This window comes from Dipodomys merriami, unplaced genomic scaffold (assembly GCF_024711535.1).
Source record: "Dipodomys merriami isolate MVZ:Mamm:240054 unplaced genomic scaffold, mDipMer1.0.p SCAF_97, whole genome shotgun sequence".
Taxonomy (NCBI): domain Eukaryota; kingdom Metazoa; phylum Chordata; class Mammalia; order Rodentia; family Heteromyidae; genus Dipodomys; species Dipodomys merriami.
The window spans coordinates 3,158,055-3,176,200 of NW_027206590.1; the positions used below are offsets into that span (position 1 = coordinate 3,158,055).

The 18,146-nt window shown below is 42.7% G+C and overlaps 1 protein-coding gene across 7 annotated transcripts in view; it reads right to left on the minus strand.

Annotated features, from left to right (window-relative positions):
- Nucleotides 1–18,146, minus strand: part of Large1 (LARGE xylosyl- and glucuronyltransferase 1) — a 461,800-nt gene that overhangs the window by 394,763 nt on the left and 48,891 nt on the right. Inside the window, exon 1 of one of the 7 annotated variants that reach the window (XM_070014412.1) lies at nucleotides 14,026–14,042. The exons of the other annotated variants lie outside the window; for them this stretch is intronic. The gene's annotated coding sequence lies outside the window, so the exon portion shown is untranslated. Of the gene's footprint in view, nucleotides 1–14,025; nucleotides 14,043–18,146 lie in introns of those variants that run through there. 7 annotated transcript variants of the gene reach the window in all.

The window sequence follows — 18,146 nt, forward strand, 5'->3', positions numbered from 1 at the left end:
TGACTCCCCATAGTCAATTCAGAGTTCTGTGAAAGAAGCCAGAAGCATAAGCAATCAACAGGACATCGGGCAGCATCGATCCTTGTTTTGCTAAGTCCTTCTACATGTTCTTTCAACAGAAGGATGCTCTAAGGTGCTTGTCTATTCTGAAAGCACAGACTGTAAGCAAATAGGTGCTTATCGGGGAAGAGTAATCGAAAATCAGCCACCAGTGTTATCTTTACTAACATGTTTACATCTCAAATCAATCATCTATAAGGATAAAAACAGGGTTGTTTTTAAAGTGGTTTTTAAGCCATGCTCACAGGGCCAGGGAGGCAGAAGAAAAGAAAGGACAGCAGCTCTATTCTCCCCACCCTTGGCCACACTCACCAAAGGCCATGGAGTGACTCAAATCAAAGTTATTCCCTTCAACATTGATGAAGAGTAGCATGAGTCCCCTCACAACTGGTCCTCACCACTAGGGTCCACTCCTGCCTGGACCAAAAAGAAGGGCAGGGGAGCTAGCCCTGGAACAGCACAGACACAAAGCTGTCTCACACACTTCAGACACTGCTAGTCTACAAGATATCCCCAAATCCTGGTGTGTAGGTATGCCTACACACCAACTAAAAGTCCCTCATTTTAAATAAACGGGCATGCAGTCAATTAGTCAAGGTACGTACCTTCACTTTTTCCCAGAAGGACACAGAGACAGAAGGACCTGGGTCCAAATTCTTGGTCTTCCCTAACTGTGATGCTTCTGGTGGTCTCTAAAACGATCAATACCTCCTAGAAGTTCTCTAATTAAATGGCAAATTTAATTAGCCACCCTGCTATACCACCATCACTTCCTCTCTTTCCAATTGCTCACATGCTCCTTCACCTACATACTCAAACAGTATGCAACCACTGAGAACTATCCGGTCCACTTACTCTGCAGGCTCTACCTCATTTGGGCATAGAAAGACCAACAGGTTATGCTGTCTATGTGCTTGCTCCATCTCTGGAATAGGAGCCATGGCATGTCTCAATATCATCCCTAGGGAACAACTTCGCCTTTCTGTGTCACTCATGATGGGATGCTGCTGCCACATAAACTTGTCTCCCCGAATCCCACGTCCAGCAGGCTCACACAGACTGATCTCAAGGAACATCACAGTCATACAGTCACGTGGGTAGAGTGAGCAAACACATGTCATTTCTGCATGAATCAGTGCATTCCACCAATTTTACCCACATACCCAGGAAGAGATGGGTCCTATGAGTGAGAGCCAAGCTCTCTCTCCACATTCCAAAATCAACCCACACTAAGACCAAGAACCAAGGCGAGTGTGGGGGAGAACACTGCTAAAAGCAGCACTTGCTGATGGCTCCTACGGACAAGGCACCAGACTGAGAGCTACAAACATTCTTCTTTAGCTCCCAATACTCTAAAGATTACAACTGTTATCCTGATTTTCCAAATGAGCAAACACTTGGAAACAGATGAAAGGTCAAGTTCAGAGTCACAAGCCTAGTAAAGAGTAGAGGAAGGATGACAGCCCAGGCAATCTAGCTGTGGAGGCTGGGGCTGTTCTTCCCAGCTGAAAAAACAAACAAACAAACAAACAAATACAGGAAACCAAAAAAACAGTACATATTTAAACCCATTAGAAGAACCATCAAGGTCATTCTGTGGACTGAGGCCTCTAGCCCTGGCAGCATGGCCCTCAAGCAATGACTTTACCTCTTGTGACAGACTGGCAATAGAGCTCCTATCTGGAATTGTCTGCAAGAAAACTGGAAAGCAGGATATTTAAGACTTCAGCACCATGAAGGCAAAAACCCAGACCTGCCAGTTGTGATGACAAGTAAGTGCTTTAGACTCCCTGTGCCTCAACTTCTTCACTGGTAAATGGGATAAGGATAAATTTATTGTAAGGACAGCTGGTATTATTATCATCACTATTATTATTATTTGTCATGATCTGAAATTCTACTGAACAAAATTGTCTCCTCTTTACCAAAGGTAGACATCACAGCCATATTTGCAAGGATAATGTGGCTCACTTGTTTTTCCATTTAAATCCCTAAACAAGTACGCCTGTGTCTGGGCAGAGAGGAGCAGGATAGATGGTATAAGGAAGCAGCTGGATCCTGGACCCTCATCTGATGGGGAAGGGTCCTGCTGGCTTCTCCCTGCCATGAGTATGCGATCCCATGACATGTAACCTAAAGGGTCTTTAAAGAATGTAACACCTGAGCTGGGCACCAGCGGCTCACTCCTGTAATCCTAAATACTCAGGAGGCTGAGATCTGAGGATCACTGTTCAAAGCCAGCCCAGGCAGGATCTATGAGACTCTTATCTCCAGTTAACCATCAGAAAACCAGAAGTGGTACTATGGCTCAAAGTGGTAGAGCACTACTAGCCTTGAGCTGAAGAGCTCAGGGACATTGCCCATGCCCAGAGTTCAAGCCTCACAACCAACAAAGAAAAAGAATGTACCACCTGAACATATCTGTTTGAATGATAATAACTAGGTTCCTATGACAACCTCGGATTCGGAGTTTGGGGTAGTAAAAGACAGAGAGGGATTATTTAGTACCTGGCTTACCATTAAATGTCTTAAGAACAGCAAGATATCCTTTTCTCTCCACATTTAAAGCAAAGCCTTAGCTTCTACAACACAGGACTATTCAAAAGTCATACTCACACCAGATAACTATGTGAGATAATGAGGAAAGAAGGCTGACCACTGTTTCTTGAAAATTAAGAACATTTGGAATTAGAGTTCACATACTGTGAACCCCAATAAGACCTCTTGACTCTCAACCAGTGCTCATCTCAAGATATCCACTATCTTTTGCAAGTCTGCCTTCTCTTCTCCATCACCCCTCCTCCTCAGGCTTCCTCTGGCCCCAATCTTCCATACCGCTCCTGCCTTCTCACCCCCTACCACATTTCATGTTTTATTCCCCAAATCATCAAATAAGTAAGACTTAGTTCTTTACATTAGCATTCATGTCAACTATTTTAAAATATCCATTTGTAACCTCCTAAGTGGCAATCTTAGTTCTCTGAAGTTCTTCTATTAAGAATCTGAGCTTGCAAGACACAAAGTCACAGTCTGAATCCTGGCTATGCCACTTTTTTTTTTAGCTGTGTGACCCTAGAAAAGTTATTTAACTTGTGTCTTCATTTTTCATGTGTTTAAAGAAACAACACAGGATGGGACCATGGTGGGGAAATGAAATCTTTATTCATAAAACACAGGTCTTGGAAATGTTTTGTTTCATCATTATTTACCAATATTATTAGTCATTATCATTACAATTTCATGACTAAAGAAACTAAAGCCAAAGACTCAGTGTGTTAGGGTCAACTGCAAGTAAGCAGTGCAAACTAAGACCACACCTCCTGCTTAGTAATATTCAGGAATAACAGAATGTGAAAACCTGTAAGAAACCCTAATGAGTCATCTGCTCAACCTCTTCATTTTGCATATCAGAAATCTTGGGCCCAGCAGCTAGTAGTAGTAACCCAGTTGTTTCTACAGTAATGCCTATTACCAAGTTCTGTCACTATGAAACAATGCTCCAGGCTCTAGCTAGAGACTAGATTTATAGTGACACTAAACTGGTTCACTGGTTCACTCCAACAAGAGAGACACTATGCCATGGGGAATCTTGGGTATGCTGTCTTCCATCTTGCCTGTGTTAACAGTGGTTCAGGTGAGGGTTCAAGGAAGAGAAGTTTTGCTCCACTGCTGTCATAAAGCAAGAGTTCCATGACCAGGTATCTCAATAATTTGTAACAACACAACTACTCTGGTAGCACTACAGCTGGGATATACTGTAGTCATTTATGAGAGTTGAGAGAAGGAAATGTTTAGTCATTTTTTTGCGTATGGTGCATGTGCAGTGTGTTCCTGTTACCTAGGCTTGGTGTTTAGAGTAGTTTTGTTTTGGTCTATTCTGCCACCAACAGAAAATTATTCTGTCATAAGTCAGTATTCTATGAAATTGTTCATGCCCAATGAGAAACCACCAGGGCCCAGTTCTCAGCATCTAGCTCTTAGTCAGACAGTTCCACATTGACTGCAGTCAGAAAATGATGAGATTTTTTTACTTTTATTTACTTAATGAATTGTTCAAACATTTGCCACACCTGTTTGTGTCAGACAGTTCAAGAGGGTCTAAGTACAAAGTAAATAAAGATCTCTTCACATAACAAGGCTACGTTTCAGAAAAAGATAACATGTGTCTTATGTTCATAAAAAGCAATGTAAGTAAAAATAAACCATAGGTATATTTAGAAAGTGCAAGGGCTGTAGAAATAAAGAAAATCTTAAATAATTTCATTTTTAATTTTATTTTTCTATAAAAAATACAATGTAGAGCAACATAAAGGAAGTGGGAATGCTAGGTGAGATCTGTGATTTAAAATAAAATAAAAAAAAAAAAACAGAAAGAAAAAAAAAAAAGAATGAGCATGACCAGGTGAAGCCTCCATCAAGCAAAGTTTAAAGTCTTGAAGGAAGTATCCAAAACATAACAAAGCCACCAAAGTAGCACAAAAGGGGGCAGGAAGCTGCAGAAGTTTAATTCTCTTGTTCAACACCATGTGGTAAAAGTAGTTTATTTCTCAAGCTTTGAAAAATAAACTGTCACTATTATATTCATAGCGTGTGTGTATAATTCCTATTAATAGTGACCTCACGAACAGTTCTCAACTTTAAACAAGTAGGTCTACTTATGCCCAAAATAGCAAGAACATGAAACACACACACACACACACACACACACACACACACACACACACACACACACACACACACACACACACACACACACACACACACACACACACACACACACACACACACACACTCCTTTTCCCACAGATGCTGAGTTGGATAGAACTTAGAACCAAGAACACAGCTGTAGGGGCAGGAGCTTTATTTCTCCACAATCTTCTTTGGACTAGGCACTAAGTGAATAGATGCACAGGAGGGAGCCCAGCCCTTTTTGCTCTGCTCTGTGCCGCCATGCAACACCTTTCTATGCAGTAGTGTACAGGAAGAAATAAGGCAGAAGGTGAAACTACTCTCTGCAAGTAACAGCTAAGCTGTCCTCAGGTGGACAGGTAGGCAGCTAGATAGATGCCTAGACTTTCCTGGCCTGGATATTACATTCACGTGCTAAAAAAGGAAGTTAAGTTGCCTCTTGAGAATTAAGAAGCCTCCTAAGGCACTCCAGAATTGACCACAAAATTCATCAATATCCAAAATATAAAAAAAACCAGTATTACATTCAAGTAGCTAAACCTGTCACGAAGTTAGAGCTGATGAAAACAATTTTCAATGTACTGTAATGGGTAAGGAAAAAAAACACAAATATAAAAGAAGATGACCTTACCGTAAGTAAGCACAGACGACAAAGCCACCAGAGATTGGTCAGGAAGCGCTGATAAATATAAAACAAATTCTAAAGTAAGAGTGACTATTAATTACTTTAGCAGTTGACTGCAAAATATAAGTAAATGAATAAGGTATCTTGTCCTCGGAGTACTGGTTTCATAGCATGGAGCCCTTTTTATAGCTCCTGGACTGACCTTTCCTTGTGTGCTCACATCAGCCCTTTCTTATTTTTAAAAAATCTAAAGTAAATCCCCTGTGCGCTAATCAAGCTACCTCACTCACTTGAAGGATAACCTTCACAGAAAAGAGGCCACTTGATAAATTCCAGGAAAGCAAAAATAAAACATAATGGAAAAGACAGTCTAATCACCAAGACTAATTACAAAGGAAGAGTGAATCGCTTTTTCACCCCTTGAGCATCTGTGTGTGTGTCTGTGTGTGTGTCTGTGTGTGTGGTTAAAGACCAATCTAATAAATGTGTGTGTATTTAAAGACCAATCTAATAAATACATTTTGTGTGTCTTGGCCTCAATAGGAACAGAAGAAATCTTGGAGAAGATCGTTTATATGTGTGTATGTGTGTATATGTGTGTGCATGTATATATACATATATATGTATAGATGTGTGTATAGATGTGTGTATACACACACACACACACACACACACATACACACAAAGAAGTTAACTTGGAAAGCCACTCATAAATTTACTGAAGACATATTTAAGTAAATATAATGTGCCAACTACATATTGAGAACCTAAGACCATATCAAATTAAGTAAGGATCTGCCCTCTGCTGACCATGATATTCCAGAAGCTTCAAGTAGCAGGATCCTGGCTCCAGGGTAAACAAAGATGGTACCTTCCAGCCACAGAGGCTGGGAATCTTTACAAAGAAGGTACTATTGAAGATGGATGAGTCAAGACCCTGAGAGGACCCTAATCATTTCCAGGCTGCATTATCTGCTTGCTCCTGGGTACAAAACAGAAAGAAGCAGACAAGTGACTAGGACCAGTAAGCCCCATGTCCCGCACCAGGATTGCATAAAAAGTTCATCTTCAAGCTGTTTCTCAGGTGTATGAGCTAAGCTCCAGCCACAGAATGAGTCTGAATCACAGGGATGGGGCTTGGACAAGGGCCAGTGGAGATGTCTCTGTAATGGTGCATTTGTAATATCAACTTGAGCAAATTGAAGGATGCCTAGGAAACTGTATTAATTGTGGGGTTCTCCAAGAGGGTGTTTGCAAGGAAGGCTGGTGTGGGTAGGTGACCATGGAAAGAGAGCTGATCATTCTGGAGTAGTTCACTTTCTCTACACCTGCTGCCATTGAACATCTGGCTCCAGGTTCTTTACCTTTGGACTCTGAGGAGTTTTAGGATGGGAGGCTACAGCATCAGCCTCCAGAGTGCTGAGGCTTTCAGGTCCTTGGACTGAGCCAGTTCCCAATGTCTTCGATGGTTGTCCAGCTCACGGATGCCCAGCACAGAACTCTTCAGCCTCTGTGTTCCTCTATGGATATACATGGTATTGGTTATGTTTCTGTGGAGAACCCTGCCTACAGCAACCTCACAGGGCACTCTGACATGCAGTTTCCCTTAAGAACCAGAATGCACAACCATTATCTCATCTCTTAAAGTGGGGCAAGAGAGGAAGTTCCTTCCTCATTCCGTCATTCAATGAATATTTGTGGAGCACTGACCTCCAGAGACTATAATAAATAAAACAAAAATACATGCCCTCATTACACATTTTTGCTCTCTTGAGTTCTCATTGTAACTAACACCATACGGTATAACCGTCATTCCTGCCCCGGGCCTCCCCTGCCCTCTTTTTGAGAAGAGCAATCTGCAGTGTAAAAGGCTAAGCCAACAGAAATAGTACATGACAGAGTCAGGACTGAGCCACAGTACCCTGAAAAGCAGCCTCTGCCTTTGCATTTGCCTAACATGTGAGCACTACTCTCTGAAGCTCCACAGGAGACCCGCAGAAAGGACAGCCTCTGCCCTTAGGTTCAAACAAGGGAGGTGGGGAGGGAAAGAGGGAAAGAGGGGGGGGAGGGAGAGGGAGAGAGAGAGAGAGAAAGAGAGAGAGAGAGAGAGAGAGAGCAGGTAACTAGCTAGAACATTCCAAGTACAGAGTCCAACCACAGTACTGAATCCTGGCTATACCTCAAACAGCTCTCACATGATGATACTTCTCCAGAAACATTCCACCTAGACAGACACATGTCCCTCCATGGAAAAAAAAACAGAATAGTTTCTGGTGGAAGGAGCTGGGGCTCAGATTCAAGAAGTCATCGCTATCTTAAGGCCTCAGCCAGGCTAAAAGAAGAGGCTGAAAGGGGGAGCTACAAGCAATGGTTACTGGAGACATCTACTGAATGTGAGCAAAGAGAACAAGAATCAGAGGGAGAATCCCACTGCAGCCTCAAATTGAACCTACTTCCTGGCTCCTGTGAGGAGGCTGCCACCCTCTTTGGTTGGAGGACCAGAGTAGAACCCTGACCTTCAAGGAAGATGACATGGAGTGCAAGCTATACATTCACTTTTTCTTCATTACAGCAGTGGAGCTGTTTAGCACAGCACACACAGGCCACAGGCAAAGGTAAAACTGCTCTAAAAATGCTACATACCTTCCTGTGAGATGAGGGGGGCTTTACACTAACGGATGTTCTCAGAATTCGGTTGTTTGCTTGTAGTGTTAGGGATTTTAGGCCTCGAGTGCTAGGGAAGAGCTCGTGAGCTACTTTCCAGACCTGAATTTGCTTTTTAACTTAGAAAAACAGAGGACGTCTCATCAAGGCTGTCAGATGAACCCATCTGTCATTATCTTTTAGTATTCCTTCCATCCCACAATTTTTGTTTTGCTAAGAGCAAGCAAAAAACCTAAAGTAACATTTTAAGCTCAGGTTCACAGTACACACACACACACAAAGTATTGAGGCCTCTGGGAGCTACGCAAATTGCTCATAGGTCACCTTTATTCCAAACTAGCAGTTGAAAGAAGCACAATTCAGAGGGGCAAGAAAATACATTATGAGTTTCTCTCACTGTGCATATGCGTGTGGGTGTACGTGTGTGCGTGTGGGTGTGCGTGTGTGCGTGTGGGTGTGCGTGTGTGCGTGTGTGTGTGTGTATGTGTGTGTGTGTGTGTGTGTGTGTGTGTGTGTAATGAGGACTGAACTCAGGGTCTCACACTCACTTTGCTTTTTTGCTCAGGGCTGGTGATCCATTTCTTAAGCCACACCTCCACTTCCAGTTTTTTGCTGGTTACATGGAGATATGAGTCTCTAGATTTGTCTGGGCTGACTTCAAACCATGACACTCAGATCTTAGACTCCTAGGATAGCTAGGATTACAGATGTGAGCTACCAGCGACTGGCTATTATAAGCTTTTGACACTTAAATAGTGAAGAGAGCCCAAAAGCCTGAAATTCAAGAGATATAAGCAATAAATATGTCCAATGGACATGCAACTGTAAGAAACGTGCAGTCAGGAACACGAAAAGCCAGACTGAACATTTAACCACACTGAGTTTCCTAGTAGAGGTGCTAAAGCAATTGTTACCAAGAGGTAACAATTAGCAATCAATGCTCTTTCTGACAAATACAACACTTTAAGTAGAAAATGGTCATACAAGACAGATTTCACCTTTGTCACCATTAGCCACTTTGCTGTACAAAGGCCAGCTATCAACCTACCAGGTCCTACTGTCCTTGAGGAAAATCCAAAGCCATACGGGAGGGAATCCTCAAGAGCCCTAAGGGAATAAGCCTTACAAACTCAAACCTGTATTGTAATGATAATGCTGGATTACTGTACCTGCTAGTTGCAGAATGGCACATCAGGAGGGTTGTTTTGTTATTGGTTTGGGCTGGTTGGCTGAATAGTTGGTGTATATGTGTGTATGTGGTGGGGTAGAGAGGGAGAGGGTGCTAGAACCAATACTGGGGCTTAAACTCATAGCTAGGATGCTGTTCCTTAGCTTTTTGGATTAAGCCTGGCACTCAACTACTTGAACCACATCTCTACTTCCAGATTTTTGGTGGTTAATTGGAGAGAAGAGTCTCATGGACTTTCCTGCCTGGACTGGCTTCAAATCTCAATCCTCAGATCTCAGCCTCCTGAGTGGCAAGAACTACAGGCATAAGCCACCAGCATCTGGAAGCACTCAGCTTGAAAATATAGAGGGGTAGTAAATAAATGGATCAAGAAAATGTGGCGTATACACACACACACACACACACACACACACACACACACACACACACACACACACACACACACACACACACACACACACACACACACACACATATACACAATGGAATTCTATGCCTCCATCAGAAAGAATGACATTGCCCCATTAGTTAGGAAATGGAAAAACTTGGAAAAAATTATATTAAGTGAAGTAAGCCAGGCCCAAAGAAACATGAGTCCCATGGTTTCCCTTATTTGCAATATCTAGTACATGTGTAGGACAAGTAGAAAAGGTCAAAAGCTATGTACATATGACTATATAAGATGATGTTAAGCGAAATGAACCCCAAGATAGGAACACAGTTTTTTTCTTTCTTGCTATTGTTTCTAACGTATTTATAATGTACCATGTGATTTTTTTTTGTTTCTTTGTATGTTACTCCCCCACAGTATAACCCCTGTTTTCACTGTATTTGATGTCAGTGCCCTGCATCTTGTATATATACTTCTCTAATTCAGGGATGGGAAGGGAAAAAACAAAATGCTTAAATAGGGATACAGGTTGACCCATTGTAACAAAGATATATACAAGATGCTATGTTGAAAACTTTAAAACTCTGGTGGGGAGGTGTGGTAAGTTGTGGAGGGAGGAAGGGATGGTAGGGAAAAAATAAAAATAAAGGAGGAAGCAACAATGCTCGATAGGAAATGTACTCATTACCATGTGCTCATGTAACTGTAACCCTTCTGTGCAGTATTTTTACAATAAAAAAATACAAAAAAATATAGAGAGAGGGGTAAAAGAGTGAAGGAAGGAAGAGGGGAGATTACAGGCAAGAATTTATTGCATATATCACAAAAAATGGGTGGTCAAAAGGTGGATGAAGATGTTAACGTTGTGACACAGACCAAGATGGATTGTATAATACTATTTTGTTAAATGGCAAAAAGAAAAAAAATGAATGCGTAACCTAAAATGAAGATAAGTAAGTGAAGGGGTGGATTGGGAAGGGTCGGTGAGAACACTGAAGGGAATGACATTGACTAAGATGCACTGTATTCATAAACAGCTTTGGTGAATGGCAATTCTTTTTAACAACTACTTAAAGATGATAAAAATATTTTGTAAAGATCAGAGTTAACACAAACTAGGTATAGATTCATCGGGTAAAGAACATACATACTGAAGTAGTAATGGGACCACAAGATACAAAATAAAGTCTCCTTACACTCTGGCCCCTGGTGATACAAACAGCATTCCTACAAAGCTTCAGGGACAGAAGCTATCTGAGCAGCACTCACTCAGTTAAAGCTACTTGGCTCACAGGCCCAAATCCATGTTGAGATTGCTAAAAGTCACATTAATGTTCTCAACAGTGTAAACAAATCCACACTTCTAAGGTACCTGGAGCCTCCAGGTCTGGGGGACTGAAGGTAGCCCAGGCCTTACATTCTACAAGTAACAAACCAAGACCAAAGCAGAGAAGGAGATGTCCCAGATTATCTAGTGAGACAGGCCCAGGAGCCACATCCCCCATGTTACTACAGACTAACTCTGGGATGCCCTTAATGGCCCATGGGACACAGGCTTAGTTCTCAGCTGGGAGCTGATAGGACATGGTAAGGGAAAACTTAAGATGAACAGCCTAGAGGCAGGAAGTCAGGTCATGGGGGAGTGCCCTTGAAGGAGATATTGGGACCCTATCCCTTTCCTGTCTCTTTTCCTTCCAGCTGCCATGAAGATGTTTGCTCTGCTATACACTACCACCATGACATGCTGCCCCACCACAGAACAAAAAGCAACTGAATACAGACTGCAGCCTCTGCACCTGTGAGCTACAATGATACAATAATCCTTCCCTCACTGCCAGTTCATTATCTCTGGTATCTTGTTAGTTATGGAAAGCTAACACACATGGGCATTCTGTGTTCTTTCTGCTGCTATTCCCCATCAAGAGTGGGGAGGGGAAGAAACGGAGGGGAGGGGATCTGGCCAAGATAATGGGTGTGATCTAAACACATTAGATGTTCACATAAATGTTAGTTTTGCTAACCTCATTTGCAAAGTAAGAAGTAGAGCAGGGGCCCAGAGCAGTGAACCACCTGCAGGAATAGGCCTAGCAGGGAACTCAGGAGTGCAACCCTCCTGATCTACTCTGATTTCTCTAGCCTGCAGCAAGAGCAGCCTGTGGGAAAACTACCTAACCTCTCTGGTACTCTGTGCCCTGAGCTGTGAGGTGGGTAGCTGAGTCTATCAGTCCTCAAAGGGAGTGTTCTCAGCATACATAGGAAGTGTCCGGCATGATTCACAAGCAAAACTCTCATTTAACCAGGGCTAAACAACACATGAGGTTTCCTCCCTCCTGGGCCAGCCCACAGCCCCCAGCAGCTCCCAACACCTGCAGTGGTTCACGTGCAAGCAGGACAATGGATTGTGGGCCCTGTGAGTGGCAGCCCAAGGCTCCACTGCAGGCCTGCTGCATTTGCCTCAGAGGGCATGGCCCAAACCCATGCACCCACACACCTTCAGCAAGGACCTCAGCTCTGGATGTTCTCTCTGACAGCCTTCATCCTAGAAGGCCAGGCAAGGCTCTGCTGTCTCTGATCTGAGAGTACACAGGGAAGCAGCATCTCACAGGCAGCTGTGACCTCAGATACCTTCCTCTCCTCCTCTCCTTCCACATTCCTCATTCCCACCTACACAGCGAAGAAAAGGTCAGTAAGCACAGCCCCAGCTTGGTATTCTCATCCCAGCCCCGCAGTAGCAGGAAACTGTCATGTGCAGATATATAAAAGCCAACTTGTTCCTCCCTCTGTTACCTTGGAGGCCAAGTGCAGCCAAGGCCTGGGGTAAGAATGCCAACCTTTGCTATCACCTACTCTGCAAAAGGGAGAGAGCCCTGCAACCATGCTAGCTTTTCCCCTGCTCTAGATCTACACTCGCTCACACACAAGACACACGGGCACATGTGTACGTGCATACATGCAAGCACACACACATGCACACAGTAGCCTACAATTTCCAACAACTACAAGAAATCAGTAACAGAGAAGGGCAGCATATGGCCATAGAACAAGTCAGATCTGCATCTGGCTCCCAGCTGTGGAACCTCAGCCTCTCACCTGTACAATGGATATGCCCATATGCCCATTTTCTCAATACTACTGCAAGGATTGGTGACTGGCACATCCAGTCACCTTTCCACCTTGGGTTTAATACCACTTGTTAGTCTGGTCCTCATCACCTTGTTCCAGCCTCAGCTGTTGACTCTCATACCAGCTAATAAATGCATTAGCTTCTCACCATCCTTCAACCAGAATTAGAGGGCCCTGTCTGATTGGAAAGAAGGGAATGTAACCAGCCCATGTCCCCAGAAGAGATCTGGAAGAGAACCAGCCCCAGTTCTATCCTCAAGAATTCCCAAGGAAGTAGAGGAAAACAGAAAACACAAAAGGAGAAGGCCCCAGCCGGCATTTCATGGGGTCCTACGGGGCAAAGATAGATTCTCATTCTGCCTGGCAGCCTGGTGGAATGCACGAAATCAGGGAAGGCTTCTGTGGGGAGGAGGCCTCTTAATGGCATCAGAAGTACCACAGAGACTGTCCCAAGGAAGGGCAAGAGGGTCACAGCAATCCTGGAGCAGATGCCCCAGATGGTCCTGGCTTTTTTAAACAGCACAGCAACCTGAGGTTTGCTTCTCCCTTTGCCAGAAAACTGGGAGGGAGGAAAGGTCAATGATGACCACTCAGGTCTGGCCCTTCCTTGACTACATCACAGGTCCTCCTGACGCAGTGACTGGTATAACACAACCACCAGGACCACAGGAGGCAAAACAGAATGTGCCAACTGCACGTGATTCCGGGAGTGGCAACGTGGAGATATAGGCCAGATGGGCCTAGCCATTACACTTCTTTAGGAGCCACATGACGTATTCTGGGCTTCCTGTCACCAAACAGAAGATCTTTTTATAAGGACTGTTTTTCATTAAAATAATAACTATTAATGAAGAAGGGGCAGTTCAGTTAAAATTACCAGGTGTGAAAACAGAAAAACAATATTGATGATTAATGTTCCTCTTAGTCCAAGTATCTATTAGAAGTCCCATGCACCGTATGCTTACCATGTGCCAGTGTTCACTGAATAATATCCTTTAATCCTTACTAGACCTACAAGATACATAGATAAAAGTACATGTAGTATGTATGAATATGTATGTACATGTACATACACATGTCCATGTGTACACACATACCTATATATACATACATATATGGTTTGCTTGTTTTGTGATGATAAATATGGAACCAGAGTCTTTTGTATGCCTTGTAAGCAATCTACCACTGAACTACATCCCCAGCATTTGATTTGGGGTTGTGTCTTTTATTTTTCATTTTATGATTGTTTTTGAGGCAGGGTATCACTATGTAAACCAAACTAACCTTGAACTCAATCTTCCTGTTTCCATCTCCGGAGTGCTGGGATTACAGGTCTGAATCATCACACTTGGCAAGATATTATCAACCTATTTTACAGAAGACAAAATTGAGGCACAGAATTCAACCAAGTTGCCCAAGGTCATGAGAATGCATTCTAGAAAGTAGAACCCTTCCATCTCTAGCCTCAGCAGGGAATTCACTGTGCCAGCTCTCCACATGGCACGGTGGCAAACAGGAACCGGGGGCTGGAAGATGAAGTCTCACTTGCTATGACCTTGGGTGTGTGTCAGCTTCCCCTCCCTAGTTTCTAAAGTGGAGGTTAAGACACCCTCACTGGGTAACTGAGATAACAAACATAAACTGAGGAAAACATCTGTCATGGAATAAATTCCCCTGTATGGTGATACTTTTCTTTCCCTGCCCTTCCAGCCTGTCCATCAGCCCCCTGCCTCATAATCTTGGCTAGGAAAGTACCTATGATAACATTCTTGGCAATGCACTCCCCATTCCTAAAATCCTTTCTGAAAATAGGAAAACCATTAGGAATAAAAGGTTAGTGAGAGTGATTTTATTTGCGAAAAGTTAAAAATCATGGCTGTTGAACCTGAAGACAGCCAAAACAACCTGAGACACTGAGGTGCCAAGTGGGTTGTCTGCTGTGCTCACCTTTGTCTGCAGCTTTGCTTGAAGACAAAGTAAACACACAGCATCTGCACTTGTCGATCAGCAAGACCAGTGCCACCAGTGCAGCATGGAGGTGAAAGGGTATCAGGGAATGTTAGTTTCCACAAGCACTGCAGCTTCCCTTTTTTCTCTTCCTGCCTAGTAATGGCCCAAGATGGACTCCATTCTTGGAGACTCCATGGAAAGAGGCAGTAAGAAGAAAACTAGGGAGGGACAGAAGGTCAATGATAACCATTAGATCTGTGGCAGGTAGAAGGAGCTCCCACTGACATTGACAATCCTGGAATCTCCAGTGCCTACAATGAAGCCTGAATGCAGAGTACATGGATTATAATAAAGGTACAATGTAGTAAGTATAATTAAACACCCAAACACAATACAGCTTAAAAGTGAATACCTGATAAAAAGGGGAAGTCAGGAAGCCAAGGGTGACTCATGATGCTAGGGAAAGCTATACAGAACAAGGGCTGTTGGTCTTGGATTACAGAATATCTGAGGCTTCCCTTGACTATTTAAGATAGACATGTGCCCACGTATGGACATCCTGGATATATGGATATCCAGGTAACACTGTGAACAGTGTGGTGCCTTCCTCACCATACTATTCAAAGTATCACACGGAGACTGAAATGCTGCTGGAGAGCTGGCTGGACAAATGGGTGGATGGCAGCGAACAACTGAATGGATAAAGTCTGGTTTGGGAAGATACATGACTGTTTTGATCAACAGCAGGAATAATAATACAGACTTCACTAGTCCATCAAAGTCCACAGATTATGGCTTTCCCCAGAGGCACATGGTCACATTGTCCCATCCCTATTCTCAGAACCCAAAGCTACTAAACTTATCACCAAGTTCCCTACTTATTACTAAGATACCTATTTTTTGAACAGTGTTCTCATGTAGTCTCATCCTTTGGCTCTATCTCTCTGGCTCATCTGATCATCTTTTTTTCCCCCCTTTATTTCTATGTTTTTATTATTGTGAAAATACCATACAGAGGATTTACAATTACATGGGCAAAACAGTGAGTACATTTCTTATCAAGCATTATTGCCTCCTCCTTTGTTTCCCCATACCATCCCTTCCCCCACCCCCCAACCCCCCACCACAGCAAAGTTGTAAAGTTTGGTCTTCAACATAACGTCTTGTACATCTCATTGTTGTAATGGGTACACCTGTAATCCTGTTTAAACAGTTTGTTTTTTCCCTTCCCCTCCACAAATTATATCAACATCAAATACAGTGAAAGCAGGGCTTATACCCTGGGGGAGGGACATACAAAGCAACAAAGAAATCATCTTTTAAATATGTTGGAAACAATGGGAAGAAAGAAAAAAAAACATTTGAATCCTTATCTTGGGCTTCATTTTGCCTAACATCAACTTGTCTGACAGTTTCTGTTTGTCTCAGACATATACTAGTTATTGCAAATAAGGGAAACCATGGGACCTATATTTCTTTGGGTCTGGCTTGCTTCACTTAATATGATTTTTTCCAAGTCTTTCCATTTCCTAACAAATGGGGCAATGTCATTCTTTCTGATGGAGGCACAGAATTCCATTGTGTATATATACCACATTTTCTTGATCCATTCATCTACTGAGGGGCATCTGGGTTGGTTCCATATCTTAGCTATGGTAAATCATGCTGCAATAAACATAGTTGTGCTGGTAGCTTTAGTATGGTCTTATTTGTGATCAGTTGGGTAAACGCCCAAAAGTGAGATTGCTGGGTCATAGGGAAACTCTATGTGGAGTCTTTTGAGGAACCTCCATACTACTTTCCAAAGTGGTTGAACAAGCTTACACTCCCACCAACAATGAAGTAAGGTTCCCTTCTGTCCACATCCCCTCCAGCGTCTGTTCTTGATTCTAGCCATTCTAACTGGAGTGAGGTGGAATCTCAATGTTGTTTTGATTTGCATTTCTTTTATGGCTAGGGAAGTTGAGCATTTCTTCATGTGTTTATTGGCCATCCTTCTTTCCTCTTCAGAGAAGTTTCTCTTTAAGTCTTTAGCCCACTTATTTATTGGGCAGTTGTTTCTTTAAGGATTTGTTGTTAGGGGATTTAATTTTTTGAGTTCCAGGTATATTTTAGATATGAGACCCTTGTCCTTTGTATGGCTAGTAAAGATCTTCTTCCAATCCGTGGGCTTTCTATTGATCTTGCTAGCTATGTCCTTTGCCATGCAGAAGCTCTGCAATTTCATGCAATCCCATTTGTCCAACCTTTCTTTGATTTGTTGTGTTTCTAGGTCTCTATTAAGAAAATTTCAGCCTGTGCCAAGGAGACCTAGGGTTTCTCCTATTCCTTCTTGTAATGTTTTCAGAGTGTCTGCCTTGACTCCGAGGTCTTTGATTCATTTGGAGTTGATTCTGGTGCAGGGTGATCTATAAGGATCTAGCTTTAGTTCATCTGATCATCTTTAACCCCCAGTTCTGCTCTACTAAGTTAGGTTCCTGGCCCTGCCTCTAAGTTGGTTTCATTTCTGCCATGGGTATAGCTCCACACAGAACCCACCAGGATGAGTTTGTATCATTTGTGTCATAAAATACTGCTGACCTCTAGCACAGAAGAACTTAGTGACCCCTGCTTCCAAGACAGTCTTGCCTATGCTTTCTAATCTGTAACACCAAGTCTTGCACAAAACCCACCCTTACTCATCCTCAGGAAGAGAAGACACAGTGAAAATTAGTAAACATTACCATACTCACAAGGTATAATCATGGGTTCCATCCAGCAAGACTGCTAACCTTCTATCATTCCCACCCTGACCTTGAAAGATTTTCACCATTACACAAAGCACACTTAGTGTCATTTCTTTGGTACAGCACAACAAAATACCTTATTAAGAAATACTAAAAATTCAAGGCATTTGTTTTTGAAAGTGACATTGATACCTCACCTCATGCAAATAAATGTTTTCAGTCTAAATGGGTCATTTGGTGGGAACAGTGAGTTTGCAAGCCTGCATATGGCATGACCCTTTACAGAGATGGGCTGTGGGTGGCACTGCGTTTGGGGCTGAGAAACATTTAGAACAATGGGATCTTAGTTTTTATGGAACTAACCACTTCTGTACGCATGGAAAATAAGGAAGAAAACAAGGAGCTAGTGTAAAATGCCGGGGGTCAGACAGAGTTCTCCCAGGCAGAGAATCTAGTCATACCATCCTCTTTCCATACAGTCTTCGTGGTAGAGGAGGTGAGGTGGCTTGACCCACTGAATCTACCTATGGCTATGATGATCAACCTACTCCTTTCTCTGTACATCAGCACACTTTGAAAATTGGTCAGCATATAGTAATTTCTAAACTAATGTCAGATATTATTATTTGTATTTAGCTATGGCATAGTTCAGAGGTATGCTGCCAGCTGGGTAGTTTACTCACATGTTCACTAATGAAAAATAAATTAAGTGCAATAAAAATTTCAAAA